At 38.4% G+C, this 19,733-nt stretch overlaps 1 protein-coding gene across 1 annotated transcript in view; it reads left to right on the plus strand.

Annotated features, from left to right (window-relative positions):
• The window catches only part of TNNI3K (TNNI3 interacting kinase), a 284,808-nt gene that overhangs the window by 169,768 nt on the left and 95,307 nt on the right, over positions 1-19,733 (plus strand). The window lies entirely within an intron of this gene.

Below are 19,733 nucleotides of genomic sequence, written 5' to 3' on the forward strand. Positions count from 1 at the left end.
ACCTCTTCTGGCTTCTGGTGCCCTTTGGTCACATCACTCTAAACTCTGTCTACTTCTTCACATCACCTTCTCCTCTATGTGTCTGTGTCTTCTCCTCCTCTGTCTCTTATAATAACATGTGTCCTTGGATTTAGGACCTACCCAGGTAATCCGGGATGATCTCATCCCAAGAGATCTAACCTAATTACTTTGTTATCTATAAAAAACCTTCATTCAAGTAATATTCACAGGATATGGGAATTAGGAGGTGGATTTATTGTTACTGGCACAAGCCCTTGGACTCTTTATGTAATAGAAATTGCCAAGAAGCCTAAAGGGAGTCACAAGCAAGGCTTTATTGGGGCTTACGCCTGACCACAAGGAAGGCAGCACAAAGGAAAAAAATCCTCAGTCTGGCTCACCAGGGGGAGTTCAGGGAAGGTTTTAAAGAAGCTTAAGTGGGAAAGGGGTGATGTGTAAGCATGTAGAGATTTTCTTGCATCTGCATAGTTCTATTACATGTTTTTTTCACACATTGTATGTCTGATTAGCATGTTAAATCTCCACCCCTGGATATGATTTTCAGCATTAAAATGGAATTAGAATGAGGTAAAAGGCAGGGTAAGGTCAAAGTGAAGGCCTTTTCTGGCCTGAGGTGTTTGGATGTGGACAGGTCCAGTTCTTTTGCAGCCAGGTGCCTTCTCGGCCTGCATTGGTATCTTGCTCCAGTAGCCCTGAAAAATATTACTCACAAAGTAGATGATCAGGTCCTGCTCCTTATCTGGGTATGGGCTGAGTTTCAGTGGCAAGGAAGCCATTTGAATTAGGCTGGGCCATGCTGCCCCATGTTGTCTCCCAGAAGACAGGCCCAAGTCCTGTTCCTATACTGTCTCTATCTTTTGGGGATGCCATTCAAACTACTACACTATCCATGCCGAAATTAATGATGTTTCCTTTAAAAGGTCAGTTAATCACTGGTTTGTGCAATTGTGTACTGTGTGTATATCACAGTGCTATTTTGAATTTGTGTATATGTGTGTTTGTGGTGTGTGTGTGTGTGTATTTTGTTTTCCTTCGGTATTGCAAAAGAAAAATGGAGTTTCTCAATAACCAACCTGTGTCTACAACCTAGTATTCAGCATATATACAAAATGATATAATTCATTATTTTTCAGGCAAAAGTTTTCCCCCAGTTTTCTGGTTTTAGGCAGAAAATTTTAATAACCTACATAGGATATTACTAAAGTAGCATAACGAATGAAAATTGATGACAAAAGCTAAATATTCTTTCATTTGTTCATGAAATACACATTTCTGGAATGACTGCGATGTGCCAGAAATCATGTTAAATATAGAGATAATTAGGGCATATATATTGTATTCAAAGATTTCATAACATATTAGAAGGGTATGATATAAATGGCTGTACATCAAGATAGAAAGTGGTAAGTATCTGGAGAATCAAATCAAGTGACATGGGAGTCAGGAGGAGAGATAAAAGACAAAAACACTTGGGGAGATGAGCATTTTTATCCTTTAATATATAGACATAAATGAATAAATAAATAGATTTGTATGCATTTTTATACATGCATTACTATCAAAGAGGTAGAAATCTGTATAGGTATAAACCAAAAATTATGTAGAAGAAATTCTAACATCTTTGAAGGAGTAAAACTGCAAATAAATCATTTGCTGTGTTTAAATTTATACATTTAAAAACTGCTCTTTGAAAATAAACATTTTAGATTTCACACGATCCACTCTATGCATCTAATTATTCAAACAAAAGGATGAAAAGAACAGTATAGGATTCTAGAAAGACTGCCAGAGGAAGGTGCTAGAATTTGCTTCCAAATCGAGTATCTTCCTCGACTTTCACTTTGCCTTTGAGGATAGGCACAGGGCTTGAGAAATACTTCAAAGAGGTTTTCTGGCCAGCTATGTTTTGCCAAGCTCTCATAGCTTTCTCAAAGCTTTCAAAATTATCAAATACCAACATACATCTCCCACACTATTACTTTATCAGGGAAGAACACTGCAAGCTGCATCACAGCCTTCAGAATTCTTTATCATGTCATAAAGCAGCTGCATTCAAACTGCAATGCCTCCACTCAAGCCATAACAAGGCACCGTTGACATTAAGAAGCAATGTTCCACAGATGCCAGTTTTAGCAGTAGCTATAATAAGTGTCGGAAAACATTGTGACATGGTAGCTCTTTCAAGTTGGGAATGTGACTTTTATCAATCTTGGAAAGCAATTATTTGATTTCAAATTTGCGTGCCACCTTAAAAGGAAAAAAAATGGTTTGTTCTTACCTGTACTGTGAGGGATTTTACTTAGTTTTGCTCTTTTGCTTATCTTGAGCATATCTTACCTGTATCCAAAGTTAGCATCAGTTACCTTTTCTCTTCTAGGTGGAAGAGCAATTATTGGGATTTTTCTTGAGTCTCTATGAAATTTAAAGTCTCTTCTTGATATTTGACAACCTCCACAGCACTGCCAGCATGCATATTATTTACTGAATGTGTAAATTTACACCAATGTTTAAAAAACAAAACAAAAACTATACTGGCTTCTAATTTCTGAAGATTTAAAGACATAAAAAGGATGATTCATGCTTTGAAGGTACTTACAGACAAGTGAGGGGTGCAGAAGTACACATAAGTGATGAATGATTACATTTATGTAGTGCTTTGCAAATTACCAAGGTCTTAAAGACTTATTGTTAATCCTTGTATTAGCCTGGCAAGATAGCTCTTAGAGATAAGAGAAATTGAGGTAACATCTTTAGAAACTTATAAGCAATTTGACATAATTTTTTTTAAGGAAAGACTACTGACAGAGCTGTACTAGAGTCTAAATCTTTTTTTTTTCCCCAAATTCACTGTTCTTTCTACTATAGCATAGCACAAATAAGTGCCTTAAGAATTTAAACCAAAAAGAAAGATGATAGTAAAATGCAGAAATTGGTAGAGACTTCACAAGGAGAAGTGGTTCGGTCTGATTGCTAAGGACAAGAGGACTGACATCACCTGCAATCTGGCAGGAGCAAAGATATAAGCCATTTCCCTAAAGGGGCATGTGCTGGGGCTGCCCAGTCCCGCCGTGTGGCTTACCACCCTAAGCCACCTTACATGGAATGCCCTCCTGATCACCAAACTCTCTACTATCAACCTTCTGGAAGCTTCTTTCCAAGTTAGGCAAAATCTGGGAAAACCAAAGTAACATGCAAGTCAGGGAAGAAACAAGAGCCCTGTATTATTCTGCTTTCTTGATTTATTCAGTGCAATTGCTTCTCCTTAGGAACTTAGTCCTCCTAAGAAAGGGCTTTTTAAAGGGGACTAAATTAACCTTTTTGAAATATGTAATCGCTCACAGCCTTTGGAAACTTAAAGTGTTAACACCTTCTAGAAGACCTAAAGCCTTAAGGTGATTTCTACCTAAGGATATTTATTCTTTTATTCACTATTTAGGATTGTTCACACATTTCCCTTTACATGACATAAAGTGAAGGTATATATATTTTTTTTATCATTATGTGAAAAATATCTCATTTGTTTATTTGATTTGCCTTCCTTGGTATATCTTATGAGGAACCAATTAATTAATTCTTCAATGCTGGCATTTCATTTCCATTATTTATTTCTCTATTGAGAAAACATTATATGACAAGCTTATGCTAGACAAATTTTTTTCACAAGTATCATTTTTTTTTTTTTTTTTTGAGATAGAGTCTCACCCTGTTGCCTGGGCTAGAGAGTGCCGTGGCATCAGCCTAGCTCACAACGACCTCAAACTCCTGGGCTCAAGCGATCCTTCTGCCTCAGCCTTAGTTTCTTTACCCAGATCACTCAGTTGGCTAAATGGCAGAGCTGATATTTGAACCCTAGTGCTCCCTTTCCCAGATTCTTACTCATTCCACATTCCACAAGAGCCCTCTAACAGAACTTCAAGTGCCTGAGTTTAGGACCACTCCAACTCATCATCTCCTGGAGACCAGCCGCTCACCTTGACTATACAGGGGACATGGGTAATCTTTATAAGGCTGTTGTTTCCATTACCATAGAGTTAAATAGAACAGCTACATATGAATCAAAACCAAAACAAACAAACAAACAAACAAAGAAAAAAAAAAACCACCACTAAATTCTTTAAGAACAAAATGTTCTGCAGTGCTTAGAAAGTGTGGAATACAAAGTATCCAGGGCATGCTGGAGAGCTTGTAGACATCTTTAGAATACTAACCATTTGTCACTTCCATGATGCATGCAAATTCTCAGCAGCTGTTGGTAAACTTGAATATAATCACAGGGTATCTTTTGGCTTTGTTTCAGCTGGTAGATTCATGAGTAATCTGATCACATAAAGATATCATCATGAAATATGCATGTGGTTGAACTATTTAGTCACACATCACATTTTCTATTAACACATTCTCATTAGATTTTCTAAACACTATCAAGGCAATTCCTCCTTTCGTGCTTCAGCTTAGCTCCTCCTTCAGATCCCACAGGTCCCCTCTGCCACCACCTCCCCTGCCTCCACTCTCCGCCCCTCCCATATGCACGTACCTCAGCTCTCCCCTTCATTTGGGCCAGCCTTTTCTCCTTCATCATCATTGTTATGTCTTTTGTTGCACTTACTCTCTTTAACTTATAGACTTCAGTATTCTAACATACATCCTCTTTGCTTCCACTAAAAACAATATTCAAAACAGATGTTCCCAAATTAATTCAACAGATTAGAAATCTAGGCCATACTTTCTAATTTAACTTTACTTAAACCATTCTGTGTGACCCTGTCAAAGCATATGTGTAGGAAAGTAAATGAATTTGGAAACCAACTAAATGTGGATTCTAATCATAATTCTGACACTTTTATCAAATGTGTGGCCTTAGGAAAATTACGTTAAGCTTCTCAGCTTCAATTCCTCAACTGAAATGGTAGTATATTAATCCTACCATATAAGCCTACTGTGGAGACTAAATGAGATGAGGAATTCAAAATATCTGGCTTTGTTACCTTAAGGAAGTTACTTAACCTTTCTGTGATTTAATTTCTTCATGCTAAAGATGGTAGAATAAGTATACCTACCTCATTGGGTTGTGTGACAATGGAATTGGTTAACATATTGCTTAGGACTATGCCTGGCACATAGTGATATGTGAATGTTACTTCTCCTTATTATTATATAATGTAACATTACATATAATGTATATAATATGTAACACCATGCCTACCATTGAAAGGAGATCTCCTATAGTTAGTTCTTTTCTACAAATGAGATACTAGTAGACAAATTATTAGATTATTGACTTGTCAAGCAGGGGTAAGTACACACTATTGAACTGAGTAATGCCTAAAAATCATAATGGACAGATTAGAACATATTAGGAAACAGAATAGTAGCACAAGGTGTCATTTTTATGAGAGAGGTGAAGAAAAGGGAGGAATCAAGGATGATCCCCTCATTTTTATTTGGGTAACTTGATTCATGGTGATGTTCTGCACTAAGAGAAGAGAAACAAACTTTGGTCAAAAAGAAGAAGGGATCAAATTAAAAATAAACAATTTTTTTTTAAAAAGTATTACATGGTACAAAAGACTAAAAGAATTCATTGGATTTAGCAACACAGTATTTCACATTGGAAAGTTTATTGGAGTGGTAGGGGAAAAGTGAGACTGTAGTGGATTAGGGGACTAAAGAAGGGATAGTTGGTAAAGAAGTAGAAGCAGAAACCCTTTAAGATTATTGGCTGTAAAGAAGAGATAAATAGAATGCTGTTCAGAAGGCTACTTTGAAAAGAAGCAACGTGAGATATCAGTAACTGTTTTGGTTATTCACCACCACAGTGTTTCTTGAGATGCTATAATTTGCCAAGTCATAAGGGTAATGAATAAAAAGTGGCTTAAGAATGATTTTAGTCTACTGGGAAAGTAGGAGATATGTATGGAAAAAAACTTATAAGAAAAGAGAACATACACTAAGTACCAAATGTATGGAACTGAAAATAGTGTTACATAGGCACTCAGTCTCGGAGCCCTTAGAGGCTAGAATATTTGGGTAACAGTTCAAAAAGTAGGGAAGACTTAAGATTGTTATTAAAGCAGAGCTAGGAATTAGTTGGTCAGGAAGGGGAAGGAGTAGATGGTGTGAACAGAGCTGCAGGTGGGGGCAGGGCTCATGCATGGCAGTCATCGATCAGACGGAGGGGTAGAGTGCTGAGTGCCTGTTCAGCTCATTTCCTTATTTTTACTGGAAAGGTGAGTTTATTGGAAAGCTATATCCTGCACAATATCCAGCAATGTAGTAGAAGCCAAATAAATATTACTTAAATATTTGTTGGGTAAATATTGAATATATAGAAAATTACAGATAAGAATTTGCCTGGAGTAAGACTAAAAAGGGAAAATTAAGGTTTTAAGTCTCAGAGAGTTTCCTTTGAGTCACAAATTAGGATCTTTATAGAAAACATGAAACAACAATTTGGTCTGAGTAATTACAGACTTCAGTTCTATGGAGTTTAAGAAAAGTTGCTGCTGAATATAACCAGCCCATAACATTCTCCCATCATCCCCATTCTTTCTTACCCTTTACTCCTCCAGTAAGGAAGAATTTCCTCCAGTCAGGAGAAATTTTAATTCAATAAGAGTTTATTGGTCGCCAGCAATTTGCCTGGCTTATGATTCGTGCATCTTTGGAGATTATAATCGTATTGGTAACAAATGCTGTGAAAGCCAGGTTGAGAAGAAATCACTGAGCGGGGGCTTGAAAAATGGGGTTATATATTAGAGGAAAAGTTGGAAGTGAATTCAAACTTGGAGGAGACAACATGAATAAAGGGAAGGACAGAAGCAAGAAGTAGCCAGGGGGTATTCTGGGGACAGTCACACAGCATTGACAAAGGGTTAGAGCTAAAATAGCCCTAAACCGTCATGGCTGATAACTTACATTCCTGTGACTAATACTTCTGGCTCACAGGGATAGACTAGTGAAAAAAATAAACAGCTCCTCTTCTCCGCAACTGGAGATGCTGAATGGTTCAGTGGGTTTAAAAAAAAAAAATAGATTTGTTCATTTCTTTAGAATTTTCAAAACGTCCCTGATGGAAGGCATGTGGGATTAAGTACATTTTTAACCTGCCCTTTTGCAGAGACACAAGCATTTAGTCTCCCTGTATTCCCTAAGGGGAGATGAAGATGCCACACATAGGAAAAGCCGTAGCTTCAGATTAGTCCAGTAGGTAAGAGTGGTTTCCTTTTCTGAGTTCCCTACAAATCCTTGCTTCGCAAAGAGCTGCAAACAAATTCCCCTGAAGTCATACATTTTTAAACACTCACTTGTGGTTCCTAGCTAGGAGAGGCTCCTTAGAGGTAAAGCTCTGCAGAAGCAAAGCCTCTGCTTGTTGGCAATAGGGCCGCCCCACCTGCTCTCTTGGAGTTGCCCAAGTCTGAGGCTTCTCTACTTAATACAGAAAACCTTATTTGTTGGTAAAGCTCAGGTCTCCTTCCTCTCAGTTGTTATTTTTAAGCTCAGCCCTCCTCTGCTTGACTCATGTACACCTACTTCAGGGTCTTTTTAATGTCCGTTGTGTCTGAGGTGCTGAACTCACAAGACTTTTCTTCTCTCTTTTGTCTTTCGTACATTTCTTATTCTCTCCTCTTTCTGGCCGTGTTTCTTTTCTTCCCACTTCCACATTAGTGTCTAGGATTTAATTTTAACATAAAGAAATAGAGAATATTAGCAGACCTTTAATGTCTGAGGTGTTTAAATAGGTGCTCAGAAGGTCCCTGGGCATGTTGCCAAAGAGTTAGTCTTGGATCTGGTTTCTTAAAGGTGGATGACAAGAGTTCTCTGACACTTTTTGATGCAAGCAGATACCCTGTAGTTCGTGCCTTTAGCATCTGTAGCTCCACGCTTTTTTTTTTTTAACCCCACCCCTGTAGCGTCACACTTAACATGGGTTGAAGACATGCTTAGATCCTCAGAGTTCAGGGAAAAGGATGTAAGTGATGTAGGAAAAAGAACAATTATTAGTCAAATGATTCATTAGGCGGCTTTGGAAAAAAAACAAGTTCTTCAAATTCTTCCTTTCTATAATAGAATAAAAGATCATTTAATTACCTTCCATATCCCTTTCAACTCTAAAATATTGCTCAGTATATCTCCTTTTTGTCTAAGTCCCTCACATTTTGGCTACATAGACTTTCATATTATTTTCCTGCCTGTCCTTGGTTTTGGAAGACTTGTGTTCTCTAGTCACATGTAAATACCCAGTGCATTTCAGGGCTTACACACGGAGTAGGGATTGCATAGGGACCTTATAGGTTTTAGTATTTTCAAAACCGAATATTCAGAAAAGTGACTAAGAAGTGGTTTTAGGTGATAGTAAAAGAGCAAAAGCTGGAAACTGTTTTGATTATTTTGGTTCGGTAGCTTTATTTAATAATCAAACTAGCTAATTATTACTTATTCATATTTTAATGCCACATAACTTCTGCCATTTTCTTAATTCTTTAAAGTTTTGACTATGTGCTTTGTGGGAAAAAATTCTCCAACACTGTTCACTTGTGACCCCCAAATCTAAGTTTAATAACCAATAACCTAAAGTCAAAAACCTCTGCTTATCTATGGTACTAATGCATTAGAAAAAATGTTGGACCCTATGAAGAAATATTGCCAATTTGGTATTTTCCAATAATTTAATTTAATTGAAAATAAAACAAATCATATAATGAATACATAGCTGTTATCTCCTGTGATATTATTAGGGTGGTGCAAAAGTAATTGCAGTTTCAGCATTGTTGAAATTTGCCTTTTGCTATTGGAATATATTTTTAAATAAATGTGGATATGTTATACATCATTTTAATGCACATTTCTCACTTTATGATTTTTTTTGCTAGTGACTTACTACTTGCTGTTTATTTTATATTTACTTTAGACTATGGAAATGATATTAGACAAAAAGCAAAGTCGAGCAATTTTCTTATTTGAGTTCAAACTGGGTTGTAAAACAGCAGAGACAACTCACATCAACAGCGCATTTGGCCCAGGAACTGCTAACTGACGTACAGTGCAGTAGTGGTTCAAGAAGTTTTGCTAAGGAGACGAGAGCCTTGAGGAGCACAGTGGCCCGGCCATCGAAAGTTGACAATGAACAACTGAGAGCAATCATCTAAGAGGATCCTCTTACAACTACATGAGAAATTGCCAAAGAACTCAACGCTGACCATTCTATGGTTGTTTGGAATTTGACGGAAATTGGAAAGGTGAAAAAGCTCAATAAGTGGATGCTTCATGACCTGACCAAAAATTAAAAAACAGAAACAAAACCCATCATTTTGAAGTGTGGTCTTCTCTTCTTGTATACAACAACAATGGAACAACAACGAACCATTTATCGATTGGATTGTGATGTATGACGAAAAGTGGATTTCATATGACAACCAGTGACAACCAGCTCAGTGGTTGGGCCGAGAAGAAGCGCCAAAGCACTCCCCAAAGCCAAACTTGCACCAAAAAAAGGTCATGGTCACTGTCTGGTGGTCTGCTGCTGGTCTCATCCACTACAGCTTTCTGAATCCCAGAAAAACCATTACATCTGAGAAGTATGCTCAGCAAATTGGTGAGTTGCACCGACAACTGCAACACCTGCAGCTGTCATTGGTCAATAGAAAGGGCCCAATTCTTCTCCACGACAATGCCCCACTGAATGTCTTCAAAAGTTGAACAAATTGAGCTATGAAATTTTGCTTCACCCGCCATATTCACCTGACCTCTTGCCAGCCGACCACCACTTCTTCAAGCATCTCGACAACTTTTTGCAGGGAAAAAGCTTCCACAACCAGCAGGATGCAGAAAATGTTTTCCAAGAGTTTGTGGAATCCCAAAGCACGGATTTTTCCCCTACAGGGATATTTCTCATTGACAACAATGTGTTGATTGTCATGGTTCCTATTTTGATTAATAAAGATATGTTTGAGCCTCATTGTAATGATTTAAAATTCACGGTCTGAAACTGAAATTACTTTTGCACCAACCTAATATTTTGATTGTCACTTCAGCATTCAAAACTATTTGCTTTTGTAGTTTGCATATCTAAGATGCCTCATAAGATTATACTATGTCAAGATGAATAAGAAATAGCTGTAACCATACATAGAAATGGGAATTATACTTGCTTGTTGATTCTAGGGCACTTACTCATAGAAACCTGACAATCAATAGCATGTGTGGGGGGTTAGATTTATTTAGTCATTATCACCCTTCCACTTGTATTTCATGGTGCTGAGCAAATAGTAAGTGAAGAGTATGAGTTTTTTCAGATTGCCCTCAATAAATGGGTTTAACCGCAATACAAATCTCATAATCCACCTCTTCAATCCCACTGGCAATGGGACAAATCCAGTAGCTTTAGAGGTAAGCCTTCAAATATACTTCTACTGACAGACTGAAGTTTGTTTTAGGAAAAATCAAGGCTCTGCAATCCTTTGCATTCATTGAAGCTTTCTGTTTCCATGGTTTCCAAGAGTTCACTGAAATTAGGCTTTCAGTGTTTAGAAGTTCATGATATGGAGCTTTGGTAAATTCCTTCTTGCTTACCTAGATTATGTTTAAGATCAGTATATTGCTATTCCTGGATGAGTTTGGGAGCTCTCAGACTGTCACCGTGTCTTTTCCCCTGCATGCCTCTTCCAAAAAACCAAGGGCAGATATGAGGTATCTCAAGGCAATCTGTATGAAGCCACACTAGAGTTGCTTTCCACATCAGGAAAAAATAAAATTACAATTCTTATTTTTATTGAAGAACTACCTTCAAAGGGATTAGTAGGGAAAGCTAGGCTTAGGGTTCTCTGGCCTTTGGCAAAGAGGGGATGCCCTGATGAAATAAAATCTAAAACAACAGACTTCCAGAGGCTTCACTTATCTTACAGAAGAAGAAGAACAACAACAACAACAACAAAACAACCTCTGGACGTGGTAGGAGTCCTGGAGTAGTTTAAGTTGAGCCCATGGTGCAAGGATGTGTTAAGAATGCAGGGAGAGGTTTTATTGGGCTAGGAAATAAAGCATGTGATTTCTGATGTTAATATACAATTGTTACCAAATTTCTATCTGCAACCCAAGTTGTTGGGGAGCCTCAAGTAGTTCCTGAGGGTCCAGTTACCGCACAACATATATGAATAAATAGATAAGATTCCTGAGTCCAAATGTACTGTCTTTGCTATCCTGGGGCTCAAACCCAGGACCTCCAGCAGTTACCCCTCATAAAGATAGTGACTTTTTGATCAGTGGTTGTTACCTGATTATGTAAGGAACAGATAGATCGAAAAAATCAAATACACAGAGACCAAAACAGGGAGCATATGAAACCGTTTCTGTGACTACAAGAAACTGATCTAGATGACTCGGAAGTATCTCTTAAGAAAGAGTACAAAGCCCCATAGAAGTAGATGTGAATTGCGATGCACTTCAAAGATCTGGTCAACACCTTGAAATGAGTTGGAAGCAGTTCAGAGTATGGGGGTCCTATACTGAGGGATACCATTGAGTTTGGCAGCAGCAAAGTTTCAGGAGGAGTTTTCAAGGGAGGTTTAAGAAAAGAGAAAAATGTAGTTGCCTATTCTGAAGGTCACCCAGGTGGGACTCCCCAGAGAGAGGTCTGTAGCAGGAAGACAGTCCTGAGTCATCAGGTAGCTCCAGGGGCAAACTGTGGCAGCCGGCAGATCAGCAGCTCCAGGACTCCTCAGCATCAGGTCTGAATGATTGCTTGTCAGGCAGATGTGTTTGTAAACTAATGACTTTCACAGTGTGATGAGATTGGAAATGAAGCCTAATTGCTTCCACTGATTTAACCCTTGGAATGCTTCCAGGCGTGCCGATAGCCATGTGTCTTTAATCATGTGAGTTAATCACCTTCAGGGATACATCAGAAAACAGTGGCTTATAGGAAGTCCGGGAAGCATTGCAGTTGCGTTATTAGGTTTAGACTTCTGGGGCTATCATCTGTTCAAATAAGGACACTGAGAGGTTGGCCATGGTGCCCTTACACTAGTGTTTGTTAGTAGCAACTGACACAGGCAATTACATGGCTCTGTAATTCAGAAAAAAATGAATTAATATTTATGCATTTTTAAGTAACTTAAAACTCCTGGCCGGGCGCGGTGGCTCACGCCTGTAATCCTAGCACTCTGGGAGGCCGAGGCGGGTGGATCGCTCAAGGTCAGGAGTTTGAGACCAGCCTGAGCAAGAGTGAGACCCCGTCTCTACTAAAAATAGAAAGACATTATATGGACAACTAAAATATATACATACAAAAAATTAGCCGGGCATGGTGGCGCATGCCTGTAGTCCCAGCTACTCGGGAGGCTGAGGCAGTAGGATCGCTTAAGCCCAGGAGTTTGAGGTTGCTGTGAGCTAGACTGACGCCACGGCACTCACTCTAGCCCAGGCAACAGAGTGAGACTCTGTCTAAAAAAAAAAAAAAAAAAAAAAAACTCCTAATAGTAGCAGAGTGAGAATAGCAAGTCACCTTGATCTTTCTAAGGCCACTATGAACTTTAATACAGCTCTGGAAGAAAATCAGAATTGGAAAATGGTCTAATAATCAGGCCGGTCTGATTGATAGTGACAATTAGTATTGGACTACAGTGCATAACCAACTGATTATGAATCATTTGAGCACTTTAGGTAAATTTTCAATACAGGCAATTAAAATGAAAAGACTCATGATCCTTACATAATGACTTCATTAAATTAATTTAGTTCTGAGATTGGGGGAAATTTTCTTTTGTAGTAAGGAACCAGCAGAATTTAAGTTCCATTCACTTTTGGTGGAAAGAAAGCTGTAGGAAACATTTAAAAGATTTAAGCACACAGACACACTCACACACACAGACATATACACACACCACATTGCAAACAGCTTATTCTTTTCTGAAAGTGAACCGTGTTACTAAGGAAGAAGGAACTGAAGGTCAGAGCATGGATTCTGTTCGCATCGCTTATTTGGAAGAAGTGAATCTTGCCCTCAGTTATATTTCGTATTCCACTAAGTGCATGCATTGTTAAGGTTAAAAGAACATTATTGTGAAGTAATCTGTGAGGGACAGACACTTCAAAGAGATAAATACTCACTTCTGTTACATAAACAATGGACTCAAATCATTTGCTTCGTGGTAAAAGACAAAGCTAGAGCCAAGTCCAAATACTGTGGTATCAAAGCAGTTGGGGAAAAAGATTCTTTTAGGTGAAATGCAGTCATTCAAAGCAGCAATAGTTTTGTAGAATTAGACAATGGGAGTGGAAGGAGAAGAGACTCTCTAGGGGTAAGTTGAAATATTCCATGTTGAATTCAGTTTTTATTGTTGGTTTTGAGTCAGGAAGTCACTTTGCTTTCAAGATTCATCACTTAATACCTAATGCGTATGAGTTTATAGTTGGCAAAGTGCATTTGCGTTTAAGTTGTACAAACATTCTGTAAGCTAGGTGTTATGTGTATTAATAATAGTGAATACCTAGTTGGGAATTCAGAATTTGCAAAATTTCATATATTATCTCTTTTAATTTCTTTCATTCCTCTCACAATTTTTGAAGATGAGAAAAGGAGTCCCAGAAAGTTAAAGTTTATAATTTGTAGAAAATTACAAGACCAGTAACTAGGTATTGAGCATTGTCTTCTGACTATAGGTCCTTGTCCTCCATACTACTTCCTGTCCCTTACTATTTCTTAAGACCATTTCTTCTACCTGGCTAATGGTCTTCTTCATAACAAATTTTTACATTCGCTGTATTCTGTTGTAGGTCTCCAAAGGTGAAAACCACTTTAAATTCTAGATTATGTATGATGATCTTTCTTCCTTTTAGATCACCTTGCATTCCCAGTCAGACTGCAGGCTCTCTGAAGGCATGCCCTGCAGTTTCTAGCACAGAACTTAGCCTTCCCAGCAGAGAGAGGAAATGGGGTCAGTAATTGGTTGAGTTAGCACTTCAGCCCAAGTCCTACCGTCTGGGAGAAAGGATTCAAGAAGAATAGGGGACAAGAGATGAGAAGAGATAAGTTACAGTGAAATGTGAGGATTCCTTCAAACCCCCGCATTGGTAAACACCATTCTAGCATGTCATTCCTCCTTTAAAGCAGGATGGACGACCAAAGGCAGCAGCAATAAAGTCCTTGAGCTGCTGACACCACAGGGTTGACTGGGCATGCTCATCAACTAAGCAACTTGCTTCTGAGCTTAAGCCTCACTTGACACAACAACATTACAAGTTAGCAAACAGCATAGACTATTGAAATTACACTCATTTAGATGAAATAAAAATGTTAAATCCAGAATGCCAAAAATCACTCTAAGAAGAAAGGACTTGTTGGCCTTTATCAGCTTAAGTTCCTTGAATGGTCTTTGCTAAACTCACTGCTATCTAAAGAGCATTCCTCAGTGACACTTCACCCTTAAAGATGTTTCTGGAGGGTTTAGGATGCAAGTGTGTGTGCGTATGTGTGTGTGCTTATGTGTACGTGCTTGTGTATTACAGTATGTTCACCATTTCCTCCTTCTGTTCAGTGTATTTTATCTCTTTTCCTCTCTGTCCCTTACTTCTCCTCAATTCCTTGTCCCCAAATGGTAGGGCTTGCTGGGACTGAGGTGTTAGGTCAACTAATTACTGACAGGTTTGCTGTTCTGTCAAATTCAAATCAGAAGGGTCTGATTCACAGAGCTGTTTCCACCAAATGTTACTACGTGCATGAAGGTGTTCTGCAGTGTCATATATAACAGAAGACTGCCTCTCTCTCCCTGCAGATTTTACAGAAAAGCAAACAGGTAGAAATAAACCTCACGGGTGGTCTTTTGAGGGAAAAGAAGTTTCAGAATTCCCATTGCTTTTCTATTTCTCTCTTCTGATGATAGTCTCACTGACACTGACCCTCTTTGTGTGCCTGGCACGTCCCAGGTCCGATTGCAAGTTCCCTGTTCACAGGAACTGTGCTTCATTCACCTACATATCCCTTAAAGAGCCTATGTCATATCATGAAGTCTCTTGAAGGGAGGAATGTTAGTCTTTGCCTGCTGTATCTTGGTGGCACAAAGATGTATTAAATTTATTTCCATTCAGCTTGTTGATTTCTGTCTCATTACTTTACACTCATACATTGAAAACAGGTATTTGGGGCAATAGCTTGTAGGCCTTTCTTCACCTAAACAGAATTTCTGTCCAGACGTCTAATTATAGCAGCCCTGACTCCTCCTCTGGTTGATTTGGGAATCACCTTCTCCTAAAAAGGGCAGACTTTGGATACTGACTGCTGGCTGTACCTCTTACCAACTGTGATACTAGCAATCTGAGCCTCAATTATCCATCTGTAAAATAGGTATGCTAACACAGACCACATAGTGACTCCATGAGTAATGGAAAAATGTGGAAAACACCAGTGTCTGCCTACAGGAGGCCCTTGCTAAGTATTTACTCCCTTCTCTCTATACTGCCACCCTCTCCATTACTGCTCCCTCATTCCCACAATTTTCACTCTTCTGGAATTTGTAGCTCATGACATTTTACAGTAATAAACTCTTCAACTCATCACTAATACTAATTGTCCCACTTCTGTTGTCCTAGCTGGCTTCAGCTCCGAGCTCTTCTCCTTCCCTAGATATCCCTTCCCTAGACACTGATGACCTCTCTGGCTCCAGAGACTCTGACTCTGAACATAGCACCCACCCAGGCCCTGGTGCTGCCCCGGGTCAGCACAGATTCTGGCAGCCTCACCCCTACTCGCCCCCTCCATTTATTTCATTCAATATAGAAAGCATGGCTTACTGAACAAAACGAATGAAAGGATCTTAGAGGTAGGTCTAAAATGTAGTTCTCGTTGTTACTGAGTAGTTGGAGAAGGCGTAGACAAATCCAAAAGACTATCTTGAAGCAAATAGGAAATTCCATTTTGTTCTAGACCTTCCTAAGGTGCTCCCATTCTGCAATGCCATTTTCATAGCATCCTGCTGCTAACTCACATTGCCCTGCGTTCCTAAATGGCTGCTACATCCTTTGTTTTGTTTGATTTGCTATTGTTTGTTAAATACAGGAGTTTACTTTGAATGTAATTTCAATATGATAAATGTTATAGTTATTTATCTTGTGAGTCTAATCTTGCCAAGCATAACTTTGACTTTAGTCAGGTTCCATATCCTCCCATGTCAGCCACTATCCTTTTCATAAACATCCCCAGGCTTTCTGGTAAAATGGCTCTTTCTCATTGTATGTATTAATGCTTTTTAGTTAAAAGGTCAAACTAGAATTTTGAAGGTTATGCTCGTTTTGTTGTGTTGTATCCTCTGTTTCTAAACTGTCTCCAGATCTAGGTATTTCTCTCAGATGTTTTGATGGATTCACTCTATCTGTTTCCTGTTTTCTACTATACCTTCCTACTTTAGTCATTTGGTAACTAGAGCCTAAGGTTATTCTTTAATACTCTCTCTGCTTTCAGAGAGCATAGTATCCTGTACTAGCTCCTTGTTAACTCCTGCATCAAGTCCAGACTTGCTCTGTGGCTTTCAAATTCCCTAGAAATACACCACCACTTCCACCCAAATATTCCCTCAGTATTCTTCAGCATGTACCCTACAATTTAGTAAGAACATTTTTATCATCATTCCTATTACATACTATGCACATCCCCAATTCTTGCCCTTTGCCAAGATCTTCCTTCAACTTGGAATTTCCCCCTCTTTTGTCTCTTCCTGCCTCATCTCTTCTGCATTGCAGTGTAAGTGCAGTCTCTGCCTGTCACGTTCACTGCTGTATCCCAGTAGATAGAAAACTTCCTGCACATGACAGTCTCAGCACATATTTATACTCTTACTAATTGACGGTCCTTCAAAGCCCACTTCAAAGCTAATTCTTTTCTTAACTTACACTATTTTCTTTTAAAACATTCATCTTAGTTTTCACCAGCGTATCATAAGTTCCTTGAAGATGGAAGCCATCACTTGTATTACTTTGCATCTCCCAGAGTGCTGTGACAATGTGAGAAAGTAAATATCATGCTGTGGGGAAAAGTACATAGGCACGACCGAAGGATGATTCATAAAATATATATAAATGGATTGCCTACTATTTGTCAGGCACTATTCTAACCCCTGAGATGGTAACTTGGAGGAACTGAATTCTAGATCTATACTGCCACTACCTGTATAGCCTCAGGTGATACACTTAAATTCTCTGAGCTTTGGACTTCTATAGCAACTAAGGGGGTTAAACTAGGTTACCTCTAATGCCTTTTCCAATTTAGTGTTCTCTGAATTTTAAATACTTATTTATAGATTGATGAATGGTGTTCAGTAAGTACTTTCTGATTAAATAATACGGTCTTTACCCTTCCAAGCCCTGATTGTTACCTGAAATAGTAGGATCTATGTTCAGTTTCGTTTCACTTATTTATTTGTTCAACAAGTGTTTATTGAATACTCCTGTGTGATAAACAGTGTGCTAAAAATTCTAGAGGTACATCAATGAACAAGACACAATACCTGCACCCTGAGCCTGCCTCTAGTGCCATCGTGTGCCAACTGGCCGAGTGACCACATTTACTTAAATTTCTTTCATAGAAGAGTAAATTTTTGCTAAATGCCCCACCTAGCTGGTATAGTCATTCTTAGTAACATGTGTTATTTACTTTGGAAGAAGTTTAAACAAACAGATTAATAAATAAACTATGCCCTAGAAGTATAACTTATTTAAGGCTTCTCTAGATCCATGGTTTCAAGCCATTGCCTCTAATAGAGCTGCTATATTAGAAAAGAGGACTTTTTTTTTCTTTTTTTTTTTTTTTTTTTTTGAGACAAAGTCTCACTCTCTTGCCTGGGTTAGAGTGCCGTGGCGTCAGCCTAGCTCACAGCAACCTCAAACCCCTGGGCTCAAACTATTCTTCTGCCTCAGCCTCCCTACCTGGGAGGCTCGCCACCATGCCCAGCTAATTCTTTCTATTTTTAGTTGTTTGGCTAATTTCTTTCTATTTATAGTAGAGATGGGGTCTCGCTCTTGCTCGGGCTGGTCTCGAACTCCTGAACTCAAGCAATCCTCCCACCTCGGCCTCCCAGAGTGCTAGGATTACAGGTGTGAGCCACCACCCCCGGCCTAGAAAAGAGGACTTTTAAGCAGAGGTCCTGTGAGCCTTTTCCTACATTTAACTAGAGCAGATCTACTTGCAAATTTGTTTTATATAGTAAGGTCATGCTGCTAAAAAGTTTTCATGACCACTGTTCTAGATAACTAATTGAAGTCAACAATAAAATAATGAAATTAACAAAAAAATGCTATATATAATTTTAATATGATTGGTAAATCTATGTTCAGTATGTGTTTCAAGGATATATGTGAAATGTAACACTAATTATCCCCTTATAGGACAAGGGATTGTGGTAATGAAACTCTTCCAAATCCTGTAAGGAATCTAGTGGTACAGCATTTAGATACACTTTTCTTGTTGCGTTTGAACTTCCAGAGCACTCCTGATGCTGTAGAGTTCTCTGACTTAACAATCTCATTCTCATCACATGTATCAATTAGTAATTTGTGGTTAAAGACAACATCTTGGAGATTCCTATTATGATGTCCTCAAATACTTCTACACGGGGCTACTCCAAGAAAAGTGACTTTAACACATTTTAGATTTTCCATAATTGAAAAGATTAAGTCTGTACTCCAAAGATAAAATCATTAACAATTACAATATAAATTCAAAAGTAACTTTCTTATAAAGGCCACATAAATGCCAGAAGGCAATTATATAAATGATTCAATATCACACTGGACTTACTCAGGACTAAGTAATAATAGTATTTTTCTTACTCAATCATAAAGCAAAATAATTACAGTTAGAAGAACATTGTATAATTTTTTACAGAATAAATGTAGTATAGCCTATATGCGTTAAAAGAAATCCAGTGGGATTCTCCTAATGTTGAAATGAGTCATCTGCAAGCCAAATGTGAAATGGGCAAGAACGGCATTCAACAAGAAGCATTCAAAGACAATTTTGGATCATCGTGTGCTTGTCTGTAAAACAGTCCACAACTCAATTCACTAATTTGTGGGAGGAATGACCTCTCTTTGGACTATGCCAACTTTGATTTACTTCTTTAAAAAAATACTTCCCTCCCTCCGGTATAACCGACAAATAAAAATAATATGTATCTATGGTATAAAAAGTGATTTGAGATATATATATGTATATATATATATATATACACACACACACACACATTTTGAGATGATTACCATATTCAGGTTAATTAACATATCCATTCACCTCACATAGCTAACTTTATTTTGTGGTGAGAACATTGAAGACTTCCTCTGACACTCTTCTTAATCTAGCTGGAATTCTGGATTGGAAAGGAAACTTTGGTGACCTTTATACTTTATTCCTCAAAACCTTAAAAAGTGGTTTAGCTGACTTCATTCTGCAGACCTTAAAACACGCCTTTGTCTGAGATTGTAGCTAGACTGTATTGTCCAAGGCATTTTCTATAAAGAGTCTTTTTGCTGTCTTCATTTTAGGCCTTGCCTTGAAGTCTCCCTGTGCCTAGGGTTCCAGCAAGCCGGTTCTCCTGCTCTGACTCTAAGAGGCTCATGATGCCTTTTACTCTTTTCCTGTAACCACAGTTGTTAGCACATGAGCCCCAGGATCTAAAAAACTGATCTTCAGCTAATAGGTCTTTTTAACAAGTTTAGAGGGTTTCTCTAAA

This window comes from Eulemur rufifrons, chromosome 8 (genome assembly GCF_041146395.1).
Source record: "Eulemur rufifrons isolate Redbay chromosome 8, OSU_ERuf_1, whole genome shotgun sequence".
Classification (NCBI taxonomy): Eukaryota; Metazoa; Chordata; class Mammalia; order Primates; family Lemuridae; genus Eulemur; species Eulemur rufifrons.